Genomic DNA, 14,146 nt, shown 5'->3' with positions numbered 1-14,146 from the left:
GTTTGATGAAGGAATATCAGAAATATGGTTCTGAAACAACTAAAACTAAATTATCATTAGTTGTCAATTTTGAATCCTATCTTTCATCAAATATTAACAAGATCCAATGTTTGAATGAACCCGTCAAAGCACGACTATCTAGAATCGGATCACAGAGCAAAAAGTATGATGCATGTGCGAAGATTGAACATAATCAGAAGGCAATTATCTAAACCAACAACTGACTAAAAACAGTAAGTAATTCAGTTAGGGAAACATACACGAGAAAATATATCCGTGTGTCTTACAAATGCGGTGACGGGTATATGGAGATGTTGATTTCAAAACGATTGTATGCTTTCGGTTTCTGTATATAATAAAATAGTCATAGAAAATATGAGATATTCTGGTGTTAGTATTGAGAATTGCAATAGATGTATTTTCTAACATTGACCGAGCATGTGATTTATTGTGTCCTTGTTATAATCGCTGACGTGCTTAAAAACTTGATGTCATACAGCTGCTGTCTAAGCGTGTTTTTTATACGTTTATAATAACCGCACAGCATGTAATGAACACTCCGGAGGTGCAGGCCTCGGCAAGGCAGCTAATTCCACAAATTTGTGTTTAATTGGGAAACATATTCAAATCTGTACAATCAAGCGTGACCCTGCTGGACATTTTTGGAAGTTTCTGGGTTATAAATGAAAAAAATGTATATTTCATGGCAACCGGATCTGCATCCCTACCAACATTTAATGGCTTCGGGATTGCATCAAGGGCAGCCTCATCTGAAAACTTCTATACATAACTTCTTTGAGTTATCAATAACAAAAAAAACCCAAATTGTTGTTTTCATTACAACCATCTACATCTTCCCAACATCTATTCGACCCGACAGTACTTGAAGCAATTTATCTATATGTATCTATAGTTTGCAGGCCAACTAACACTACAGAAAAACTGAACATTCTTGACAGAGACATATTTATTAGGAATTGTTGAAAAACATTTTTACATGAAGCTAAGATGTTTCTCCAAGACACAATGTATTAAGATGCAAAGTGGACGAGCTCGTGTGCATATTGCAGTGATTGTCAATGTACGTACTATAACAATTAGAACTCACGCGTATTTTATAATTATAATTTTGTTTTATAAAACGAATACTTAACTGTGTGATACAATTACACTATGTATTATATCAAACTTCATTAAAAAGTCGATGTTCTCGTATCAATTTTTTGATATACATTGTAAATAAATACGCACATCCAATCGTGTTCGCGCCGTAAATGGGTATTTAGCGACACACTACATCATTAATAAATGTCGCGCCCTCTAGTGATGGGCGCTTCTGTAAAGTGTAAATGACCCGGATGTCGTTCAAATTGAAAAATGTGGCAGGTTGTGGAGTTGATTTTCATCTAGAACATAATTAAGTCTCCCCAATGACTATTTCACTTTGATAGGAAAGGTGCACTTATGCAAAGGTGCTTTATATCGACAAGCTAGTCGACAATGGTGTTAGTATATGTATTGAGAACAGTACGCTTATTGATGTAAGCTGTGGTCTAATCGTAGGATTTGACTCCAATTTTATCTTCTTAAATGTAAGCATCTTAAAAAAACTGAAATTGTGTTAATCTATAATCTACATTTATTAATCTGTGACAATTTAAAACTAGTATGGCGAAGGCGACCCTACATTTGTTTATTCCGGTATAAACTTTCGCTTCAGTATATAGTATATAATATACTATAAGGATATCACGAGATGTATGGACGTAAAGTATGGACGGTGTACGGTGATCGTATGAACCGACGCGTAAGTAATACGTTTTAGAATGAGTGCTAATGTGGTCTTTCACGGGACAACAAATTATATTATTTTCAGTGCTAGGTGTGTAATATATGATATTAAACTTCGAGTTTGTAACATTGTTAAATACAAAAATACAGATTTTTTCATATATGCGAAACCCTGTTTAGTTTGAAAATATAACAGAGAAAACGAAAAAAATGTCAGTATTTTTGTACAACTTTTAAGTATATTGCATTTACTTCGAGTTCTCATCCATATTGCCGCATATAGCTTAATTTGAAAAACAAAGATAAACCAATACGAGAAGTAACAGTACAACAAAATAAAACATAACCAACGATACGCATCAGTAATAATAAAAAAGACGGTATAAACTATAGAACTTCGGGTTATGCCATCAGATACACAAGCACAGAGAACGATGATTATGTCAAAGTATCGATCAAAGCGACCAAGCCAACAGAGTATATCGAAGTCTTTCATACAGGCCTATACATAAACACCCTTACATAAAGTGCGTGTTACTCTGTGCTATGCAGTAATATAATGACCACCGCCTGCTGCGTCATCACCGGTAACATGGTCGTTCAATACGAGCTAAATGCGTCACTATTGTATTTCTACACAGATTAATGGGAGTGATATAGTGCTACAAAAGTGTTAAAAAACACAATAATTCTTTCAATTAGATATGTAATGCAAGCAGTGTAAGCAGAAACAGTCATATAATAAAGATAAAGGTAGTTAGTGGTTTCTCGCGTCAAATTAAAAAATGACGCACTATAATGTGAAAAAGTTAGATATTGTTTTATTTTGCCGATAATAACGCCTTTAGAGTGGTGACGGATTATTGTGGACCTCGTTTTAAATTGCACTACCTGTATCACGGCTTTTACAGTTTGAACGATTCAATAATTAGATTGTACATCAAAATGCTACATTAATGCTTTCTGTTTCGAGCAATATAAACTATACCATTTAAAACACATCATTCGATTACAGTCTCGCCATCATAGAGTACGATCGTGTTTGTTTATTCCTCGAACTTGAATAATTTATGATGACTTTCAGGCTCAAGCTGATTTGGAATCTTCGAGCTGATTTTAAAGATTTGAGCTCAAGCTGATTAAAAAACTTCGAAACGCATTCACGTCAGATTCAATATGACCATATGAAAGATTATTAACGTGCTTGTAAAAATATAAAATGATATATAGAAGATAGTTTGATGTTTATACTCAATTCATTAAAAAAACACCACCAGTGAGAGAAGTTAATTTATAAACGTTGTATGTAGCGAATTGAACATGACACACTATGTGATAGAGGGTCATATAAGGTTTTCAGAGTAGTGACGGGATCTGATAAATCTTTTTGTAAAATCATATATTGAAAATGAACAGAATAAATAATCTGGATTTTGTAAACTTCAAAACAAGTTTCACATTTCAGTTTTCTGTTTTTTTTCTACATATGTAGTTATTCATTTTTAAAACGATGTGAATGTAACCAGAAACGATCTTTAAAAGGATGTAAACGACTTAACTTATTTTATAGATATTTTGAGAAACTTTAACAAATACCGCACTATATGATAAAGCGGTATTTTAGAAAAGAATTGAATCTGTTGAAGTCCCTTTCAAAATTATACTTTTACTAAAGCATTTTACAGTCTAAACGATTTAAAATTCAGATTGTACATTTAGACACATGCGATAGAACAAAATAGGCTCGGTAATTTACTCAATTACTTGGAGACTCAAATAATGCTAACAAAGGCGTAGATTAAAACGGTATGAATGTGTTGGACATGCAATGAAATTGAAATTGAATCATCAGTCACGACATTGCAATGATGCATCGTATAGGCATCACGGTATGTGCACTTTTATTGAATCGTTTTGCTATTGCAAATCATTTATCGACATATACTTGCTTGAAAAGTGATATACACAGGGATTCCTGAATCATCGTTTGATGTTTGATAATTGATACAGATTAAACTTCTTGCAAACAACCACAGCAGAGATTTGTATATGGACATATAGACACATTAAATCTGTTCTGTATCCGAATCATGCTGGGCAAAAACAGAGCCACGCTGCATGAGCTTATTTAATTAAATGGCTTTTGTCATCTGAGTCGTGAGGTGAAATTCTAAATAGTACAAAAACTTCTGCACCAGACTGGAGATTCTGATTATACATCATTGCTGCTACAGGTAGACTCTTTCACTTACAATAATTCTTCCAAAGGGCCTGTCTGCAATGCAGGGAAATGTTAATAAAAAATGTTTTCGTAGAGTTAGAGATAATCAAGGCTCAGGTAATCAGTGTTCCGATTGTTTCTGCAAGCACCTTTGGAAAACACACTTCAATAGTATAACGATGATACATGAACTCTTGGTCAACTAACATAATTTGTTCAACGGCTGAATTGCACAATGAGTCGGGGATTCTTTATATAACCTATAGAACAACGTAGTAACTTGGAATCAAATACCCAAATGAACTTAGCAGGGTAGACCTTCATGAAAAGTGCCAGTTAATATCATATCCCTAATTAGGCCGTAAGGCGTGCCATCACTAATGGCGGTAGGAACAAAACGATTTTGCCGATGAGTGTGTTGTAGTTTACGTATTTCGAAATTTAGTAGTAATAATTTTATATATTGTCACTGACATTGATCATTGTCGTTATGTAAACCTGTAGCCATGTAAATTACAATGAATTATATGTGAAGTAATATAATTATAAAACATATATATATATATAAAATAAAGATAAAATTGTTCAATATCGAATAAACTTATATCAAAACAATTCGGATAGCTCACATTGACATACAAAGTAAAAAATGCAATGCCGTACATGTATCATTTGGAAGATTCAATTCATTAAAATACATTTGACATTAATATGCAATTAATCAGCTAAAACAAAGACACACAAACTCGTGTATGACTATTAGTGTATGGGTCGTGTACGGTTGGTGATAATTTTCTCCAAATTCGGTTACTCTTTTTAATATTGTAGCTGTGCTTTCATGTTCAGTACTAGGAAGAAAAAAAAAACGGTTACCGAGAAGTCGTAAAAAATGTATGTATAATGCAATTGCAGTTGTTGCAAGATCGTTTCAATCCAGCACGCATACTTTATTCAAACCAATTAGCCTTCAAACTATAGCCTTACATTCTAACTAATATGAGAGGAGTGAGCTTTAAAAGACCTTTAATTCTCATTCAAATACCTCAATAATTATTCAAAAATGTTCACGTTTGTTCATATTGGCAACTTTGTTTAGCTCTTTAATGATAATGCCAACAAATTGTTTTCGGATCATAATAGTATTCTCCATAGCCATTGAATATTTAAGGTCTAAACTATCGCTACAGTCGGATATACAACAATATCTATGTGGTCACTTGTGTGATATCGAGTGGTATCCTGATTGCGGCCGTGTTTGGTTGTTAAAATATTATTATAATTTTTCAAATATAATTTTTAGCCATGGAAATAACAAGTAATAGTCCCTGGAGCTATCAAATGTATGTAATTTATTGTTAGCGGCAATGTTGATGTAATATCGTCTCAGACAACGTAATTTTAAGTAACAGCGGACGCCAATAAGTACCGCACGCCCGATTAAGTTTTTAGGATAGACAACACTTCTGAAATCACTGTAGACTGCAGTTTCTGACGTCGTTAGCGTATTTCTCAAGTATCTCTTTTGATTCAGAAATACCCGTGGGTCGAAATGTTCTGCATTAGGTTCAACGTCCGTAGTTAAAAATAATAGTTTTGTAGTTGATAGAAAAATTCGCCACTATTGTATGTTATTTACGTTTCCGGCCCATGCCTAAACACAAACAATCGTGGAATATCGTCTATTTACCCATGGCTTCCATAACTAAAAACACACTCTCCAAATAAGAACGACGTAATAAAATGTCGGTATAGTATTATTGTATATAAATAGGTGAATGTGAACAGATTGTTGTACCATATGTGGAAAAACCATTACCAGAAAAAGAGATTAATATTGAGATCAAAGGTCAAAATGTATTTACCACTTGACAATGTATTATCTACACCATCGATAAAGCCACCAACGTTCGTGATTGGTTGTCAAAATATTTTGTTATAATTATAGAGTTTTATTCCAGCACATGTTCATATAAAGCCTTGATTTGTTTTAATTACCCTCTATATACCACAACATGTATATATTTTCATTCCCGTGTCAAGTAATATCATTTACAGAAACAGTGCCATTTGCAGAAGTGTAAATTCAAGTTTTTTAAAATGGGAATAACAAAGCCAACAGTTGATCGTTGAACAAGGAAATGCACAAATTTAAACTCATATAACACATGACTTATAACAATGTAAACATTAGAACTGTAAATTAGACTTTTTCCCCACTTCATAATCATTTTACGTGTTTTATCATTTACCATTACATTTAGAAATACATAAAGTGTTTTACTTAAAATAACAAATGGTTTATATTATAGCATTATTTTGAAATAAAACATATAATCTGAATAATTATGAAAATTATATATGATCGAAGATTGCAAATTTCCGGGAATATATATTTTTTTGCATTTACCATGTTTCATAATGTGTTTATGATTACGACAAGTGAAATAATGTCTCAACAAGGGACATAATTAAAGATTTGAGAGTGATATATGTTGAAAAAATTTTCCATCACAAACTTGTATTGACAAGTGTTTGTCATCACAGCACTTGGAAAATACTTGAAAAAAAAAACGCTTCACGCATTTACGAAAAACATAATCCCAATATTGAAAGTGCTTGTACCAGAGATTCATTTAAAAAAATGTTTCCACTGATAACGTTTAAAAAATATTATCAATATAATTGTGTGTGATACATACATTTTAGAAAGTGCTTACGAGCAAGATATATCAAACTAGAAGGCACTTCGAGTCAGAGCTCAAACATCTGCTGCAGATGCAAATTACTTGTATTTACTAATATCTCTTCCCTACTGTATATAGCCTTCTTGTTAAGGAAAAAAAACACATCTATTTTATGTAGGTACGTAAGCCTATAATTTTCTTATGGAAAAAAGATCAAACCGAAACCGAGTTTATTAGCAACAAATCAGTTACTGATCTTATCTGGCAAGAAACAGTAATAGTGTGCGTTTTAGAGCAGCCTCTTTTGACATAGGTATTTTGACAATGTTTTGCGTTTTCGAAATATTCCAGACATTATAACCAGCGATGATTCACTTTCAAATATGGTCACTGCAGATCACACTCACAATCCCGTGACCCTTTTCATATTGAGTTGTTTGCGCATGCGCCAACCAAACGTCGCGTCTTCCAAATCTTGTTTTTCGTAACCAGTGTAATCCGTGAAGCGCTGGGTCGAATCGCAAACAGTCAATCGATCCTTAGAAATGTCATGTGTATTTTTATCATATTTCTCAAATTTCTAAACGTATAAAAAAAATTAAGATTAAAATTAGCGTCGCTACCTTAAATGGATATGGATATCTGAAAGATTGGTCCTTGTGTTCAGAGCAACCCTTAGTGCACATTTTATGTCAGTCTAGCCATAATTTCTAAATAAATAAAAAGTTAAAATTTCATATATATTAGTAGCTTCTTGAGTCACACAGCCACACTGACAAACAATGTACGCCAGAACAAAAAAACAAACAAACATAAATTCCTAGGCGAAAGTAAAGAAGCATTTCGTGATCAAGCATTCTGCATCATTACACAGTCATCTTGATATGCTACACATAGTTATTACAAAATAGAAACATAAACAGAGAGACTGACATATACACTTTGTAAACAATAACAGGTATCGAATGAAAGAATATTTAATAGGACTTAATTAAATCATTGACGTATTGTTGAGACAGTTCCAGAAAGAAAAATAAATAAATAAATAAATAAATAAATAAATAAATAAATTCTTTTCACATTACTATCGTTCAATGATTTGATTGTTTGATCATCGGCTAAACGAGGCAGTATGGTATTTTAAAAGTATATTTACCTAACCAAAGTTCTTCTGCGGGAGGTGGGGACAACCAACAACATTTTATATCACGGACAAAATAGATATCCAGTAATATCGTCTCTTCATTCTGAAAGAAATTATAAATACTATCCAGAAAATAATATTTGAAATATGTGATATGCTCCGTTGCATTTCAAGTAGTGTTTGTAAGTAAATACTAATATTAAAACAAAAAGAACTCTATTTCCTTCCTTAACGTTTTCGATTTCTTAAAGTTCATATAATCTTAATCTTAAAGATCACATCTCTGATTAATTTCGGAAAGGTATTTGTGCAGCATAGAATTATCTGTCCCTGTAAACGCGTAAATTTGATGTGACTATTTTCCCTTGCCAACACGCACACAATGAAATGAATAAAGGCCGTTACAAATTAAAATCCAGTGCACAGCTGCCGACACATCAGTTACATTTCCCGCACGTTTTGTAAGGTTGTAACAATTTGTTGTTGTTCCATGCCACCTTTGCACCTGTTCTCGATAGTAACATGGGAATGCGTACGGCAGTCAAGTAAGTTAACAGTTACTTTTCAACGCAATATATAATAGTGTAAGGTATCTCAAACGAAAACATTTTATTTTTATTTTTTCTGTTCATATATTATATTGTATTGTATTTGTGATATTTCTACATAATAATCAAATATGTATGTATCATTGAAGACTTGGATGGCTCGTTTTTAGTATACACAACGTTGCGCAGGTGATGATGATTGATGCTCCACCAATTGAATACAAGCTACGAAGAAAATCAATTAGCTGATTGATTGAAGTATATATACGGCTGTTCATTATTATTGAAAATGCTAAAATCGATGAATTTCTTGCTACATGCACATCACGTCTGCTCACAATAATGACGTGCATAAACAATTTATTTTATATTATTCATATATAATTAGCATATAATCGGTAATATGCATAGTTATGATTACGGCTGTATGCAGTACACTGGATAAAACGTATCCTAAACACTTTATCGAATATTCATAGTTCGGTGTACTTCAAATTAAAACATTTTTTTAGAAAAGTGTTTTTGTCACTCTTATGTGTTTTATGCATATTAAACACTTTGTGAAATATTTATAGTCTGGGTTTTTGGTTGATACATTGATTGTTGCATTAATCCTTGAATGCAGTCAATATCCATTTTTTATGGAGTACTTTCCGTGAAAAAATTAAAATATGTAAATTATGTGTGTTCACAATGTGCATAATTTCCATCAAAAAATACACAAAACATTCTCCATAAAATACTAAAAAACTGCTGTTTTGATTGAAAACACATGTTGTAAAAGTAGTACATTGCTTACAAGATTTATAGTGTACATTGTGATATTGATAACCGACGTTATCTATCATTCTACACAATTGCTTTGGTAGCCTAGTCTGTATATTAGCATTTCGAACTTGTAATATGATACCTGTATGATGCGTATTAATTGTTGTTTATTACAGCATTTAACGAACACATTATCGTAAATCAAAAACGAAAAACCGAAATATATAAATTCATTCATTTAGAAAATACATATTTCAATTTTTATACACTTCGTGTCGTATAACATTTGTACAACCACATTTCTCATTGTAAACTGCCATGTACAAACGAAAAAAGGTTGAATGAATGAATGAATAAATTCAACTTCAAAATCCAACAGCAGTTATGAACGCAACCCCGAATGCATGATTATACATTACGTTGCCCTGAGATGTGAACAATTGTTTCGTGATATGCCAAACTCAGTGACTTATCACTAATGAAGTCCTTACCCCCAAGGAGTTATCCATTGGTTTGTTATTAACCGTCATAGTTAATGTGTCCATATATACAAAAGTTATCAGAAAGGCACGTATCAACGTTACAGTCACGTCACAAATACACTAGAAGTAACCATTGTCTAGAAATGACAAATGAGGTGCATGTACATGTTTCTATTAAATATTAATATTTGAAGAAATGTATTAAATTTTAAGAGTATACTCAGGATATAATTAATGTTTGCAAATCGTAAAATTGAAAAATCCACTAAAAGCTGTGGCGTTAACAATATAAACACTGTGATAATGAACATCTATGGTGAAATGCAGGGTACATATGGCATACAGTTAATGGTGTGAATACTTACTACACAACAGCAGACTGCTTAATATATATTTCTAAATTTTACATTTGAAACCATGAATGATTTCGGCTAATAATTTGACATAGCGGAAACACCTAAAGAAACCACGGTATTCTGATACAGCTTTAAAGATGTGCAAGATACAGTTTATGAATGTGTACATGACATTATTGAATTAAGTATGGAAGGTGGAACATGCCATGCTGGCACAAGCTAGTTAACATTCACATATAAAAAACACTATACTAATTGCACAAACATAATCGCCATTACAGGCACATATACGAATATATAAAACATATGAGACACAAGATTCGAAAACTCGGCAAATGAACCTCGCCAGACGCACTCCTCGTTGCACTACGTCACATTGCCCCAATGCTTGGAATCTGTTCACCAATAATTGGAAGAATGAGGTATTTTACAATTTAACACATATACTTACTTGTTTACTTGAACTAGGGAGATACCCTCTTGTCATAGATAGGCAAATGACAAAATATTGGATGAGGATAAGGGATATTCTAGAAAATACAAGCTTATAAGCTTGGTATGAAAATGCACAACTTATGTACACAAAATTGGGAAACTAGTCTAATTCAAATATTAGGTGACTTAAAATTCAATATCTGGGAAAAACAATGAATTGAAACATTTGTAAAAAAAAAAAAAAAAAGTAAAAAAAAAAAAAAAAACGTGAATCTCAATGCCAGAAAAGATGTAAAGAATGTGCGTACAATGACGACAAAGGCACACGCCATGAAAGTAAACCGAGAACGTACAGAAAATTAAAAACAGATTTTTCACTAGAAAAATACTTGCAAATAATAAAAAAGAAAACGCTATATCGCTGTGAAAGAGTCCATTGCTCAAAGATAGAAATAGAAAGGTAAAATAATTTACCAATCTCTGATAGAAAATGTTTGTAAAATTGAAGAAATTGAAAATGAGTAAAACGTCTTGGTGTCATGTCAGTTATATGCTATAAAAAGAGAAAGTTTGTTCAGAAAGCATATTATTCATGACGAAAAAAACACAAGGAACAGTTAATAAATATATTAAACAATAAAGATGAAAACAATATAACAGATGTGGCAAAACACATGTGTTTTAATATACCAGAAAATTCAATTAAAAGTTGAATGCTTAAATTGGAAATTTGAGCGTCTTGTTTGATCTTTCCCTGTATTGTTAGTGTTAGTTATTTTCTATGTTTTCAGAATTTATTACTTTATTGTCATATATGTGGGTCAAATATGGGGTACGATATTCTATTCTATTCTATTCTATTCTATTCTATTCTATTCTATTCTATTCTATTCTATGAGCGTCAGCGAATTTGTATAAGCATATGATTGAATTGTATATGTACCGAATCAAAAGATGTACCCGAATGATGCCGATTGATAGTGCCGTTATAATACATTCATTTTATCTTTGGGACATGGACATAACTTTAAAGTATCAAAAACTATGTTCGATGAGTCAACAATGGTGGTGAAATAAAAATGGGTATGTTGAAAGGCTGTGCAAAATTGCACCTTTATTTCGGCGTGTATTCATTTTGGCATGAAACAGAGAGTTAGTGGGACAGATAGTTTGCAAACAGTCATCGTCATTTGAACCAAAATCGAAAGATACCCAATCACATTTCTCAATTATATCCATAATAAGGTATAATCAAAGAAAGCTTAGAAAGAACTCCCATGTGCTGAGAGTATTGGAGACACATTAAATATATTATGAAATTACTTAGCTGAAAAATAATTATGCAAATCAGAAAATTAACATGAACAGATTTGATTGTAAAACTAATGAGGTCTGCACAATGTAACAAAAACTCTATGTACCAAGTTTAATTGAAATGTGATTAGAACCAAAAAATTATGAATTATTATGCTAATTAGGGAAATAATATGAACAGAGTTTTACCCCAAACTAATTAGGTTTGTACATTGTCCGAGAGCATCTTTGTACTAAGTTTCATTAAAATGGAAATTAGTACTTTAGATATCAGTGTGAACTGATATGTACAGATTTTAACCCACAATTATCCAGGTCTGTCTATTGTCCTACAGCATCCATATATATCAGTGTGAAAGTTGGAAATTGGTTAATTATGCAGATTAGGTGATTAATATGCACAAATATTTACCAAAAACTAATTGGGTCTCTGCATAATTCCAGATTCATTGAAATGTGATGATTAGTACTTTAGATATCGGTAGAAAAGCTGAAAATTATTATGCAAATTAGGTAATTAATATGCACAATTATTTACCCTGAAACTAATCAGGTCTCTGCATAGTCCTAAAGGATCTATGTACCAAGTTTCATTGAAATGCGATGATTAGTACTTGAGATACCCGTGGAAAAACTGAAAATTAACTAATTATGCAAATTAGGTGATTAATATGCACAAATATTTATCCGTAACAATCTCTGCATAGTCCTTGAGTATGTAAGTACCAAGTTTCATTGAAATGTAATGCTCACTACTTATATCAAAAGCTGAAAATTAATTAATTATGCAAATTAGGTAATTATATGTATTGATACTACCATAAAAACTATCAGGTCTGTGCAGTGTCATATGACATCTATGTACCAAGTTTCATTGAAATGTGATGATTAGTACTTGAGATATCAGTGGAAAAACCGAAAATTGACTAATCATTATGCAAATTAGGTAATTAGTATCCACGGATTATTACCAAAAACTAATCAAAACCTAGCATTAGTTCAGAGCATCTATGTACCAAATTTCATCAAAATCCAATGAGTGGTTGTTTAGATATCAGTGGAACAGTCATGGAACCACTAAAAAATAGCTAATTATCATGCAAATTAGGTAATTAATATGCACGGATTTTTACCAAAAACTAATCAAATCTGCGCATATGTTCAGAGCATCCATGTACCAAGTTTCATGAAAATCCAATGAGTGGTTCTTTAGATATCAGTGGAACAGTCATAGAACAGCTAAAAATTAGCTAATTATCATGCAAATTAGGTAATTAACGAGCATGGATTTTTACCAAAACCTAATCAAATCTGCGCATTGGCCCAGAGCATCTATGCACCAAGTTTCATCAAAAACCGATGTATGGTTCTTGAGATAGCAGTGGAAAAGTCGGACACACATACATACACACACACATACACACACACATACATACACACACACACACTAACTGCAAAGACTCCCATTTTGTGCTTCGCACATGGGAGTCAATAATGTCCTCTCTATTCAGTCTAATACTTCATTTGGTTGTCATGAGACCGACCCAATTGGTCAATAAGAAATAATGTTTCGAATGGCAATATTTGTGGAGTTCTGTATCATAATGATATGTTTTGCAATTTTTACCATGAAAGAGAGTCGTAACAATATTTACAGCGAACGCTTCGCCGGGCTAAAACAAGAACCATTCTCTGATCAAGTCACTAATTGCTGAGTACAAGAATATCTGTATTAGATTTCAGATTGCAGACAATACATTGAACTATAAGTACATTCACTCGAACAAAAAGTGCATACGACATACAGGCAATTAACTGGCGGCAAGTATGAAATATTAAAAGTGCTTCTATGTTTGTAATTAGATGATGGCATCCACCTTAAGTAGCATTGTATGGGATTTCCTTTTCTCGGCCATCGGATAGTAAGACAACGACGTATTCACTGTATTATATACATGTGTCTGTGGAATACAAACAGAATAAAATATATAATGTTGATTGAATGTACTTAATAATGTAGTGCTGAACAATATTGTTCAGTTATATCATGGGTCTTGAAATGATATCCACTTGACGTTGAATATATTGATATTTTGTTTTCGGATAAAATAAGCTATATAATTCTAAAATATTAATGTCATATTAGTTGATTTCATGGCTCATTCACTCATGGTTGTCACGATCAACACTGCTTAAGATCGAAGTAAAGATCTATCTGTCTGACTTAACAATGACCACCAGGTTACCAGTTCAAACATTCATCACTTTATTATTATCATTAGAATTACTTAAGTTATGTTATGTAATTATTAAAACAACGATTTTTTTTCTACTTCAATTCTACTTCAATTGCCTAAGCGAGCATTTACAACCACTTCATTCTTTATCAATGAACATTTGATA

Source organism: Saccoglossus kowalevskii, chromosome 10, assembly GCF_978046115.1.
Source record: "Saccoglossus kowalevskii chromosome 10, keSacKowa6.1, whole genome shotgun sequence".
NCBI lineage: Eukaryota > Metazoa > Hemichordata > Enteropneusta > Harrimaniidae > Saccoglossus > Saccoglossus kowalevskii.
The sequence above is the reverse complement of the archived record's forward strand: the minus strand, read 5'-3'. Positions refer to the sequence as shown.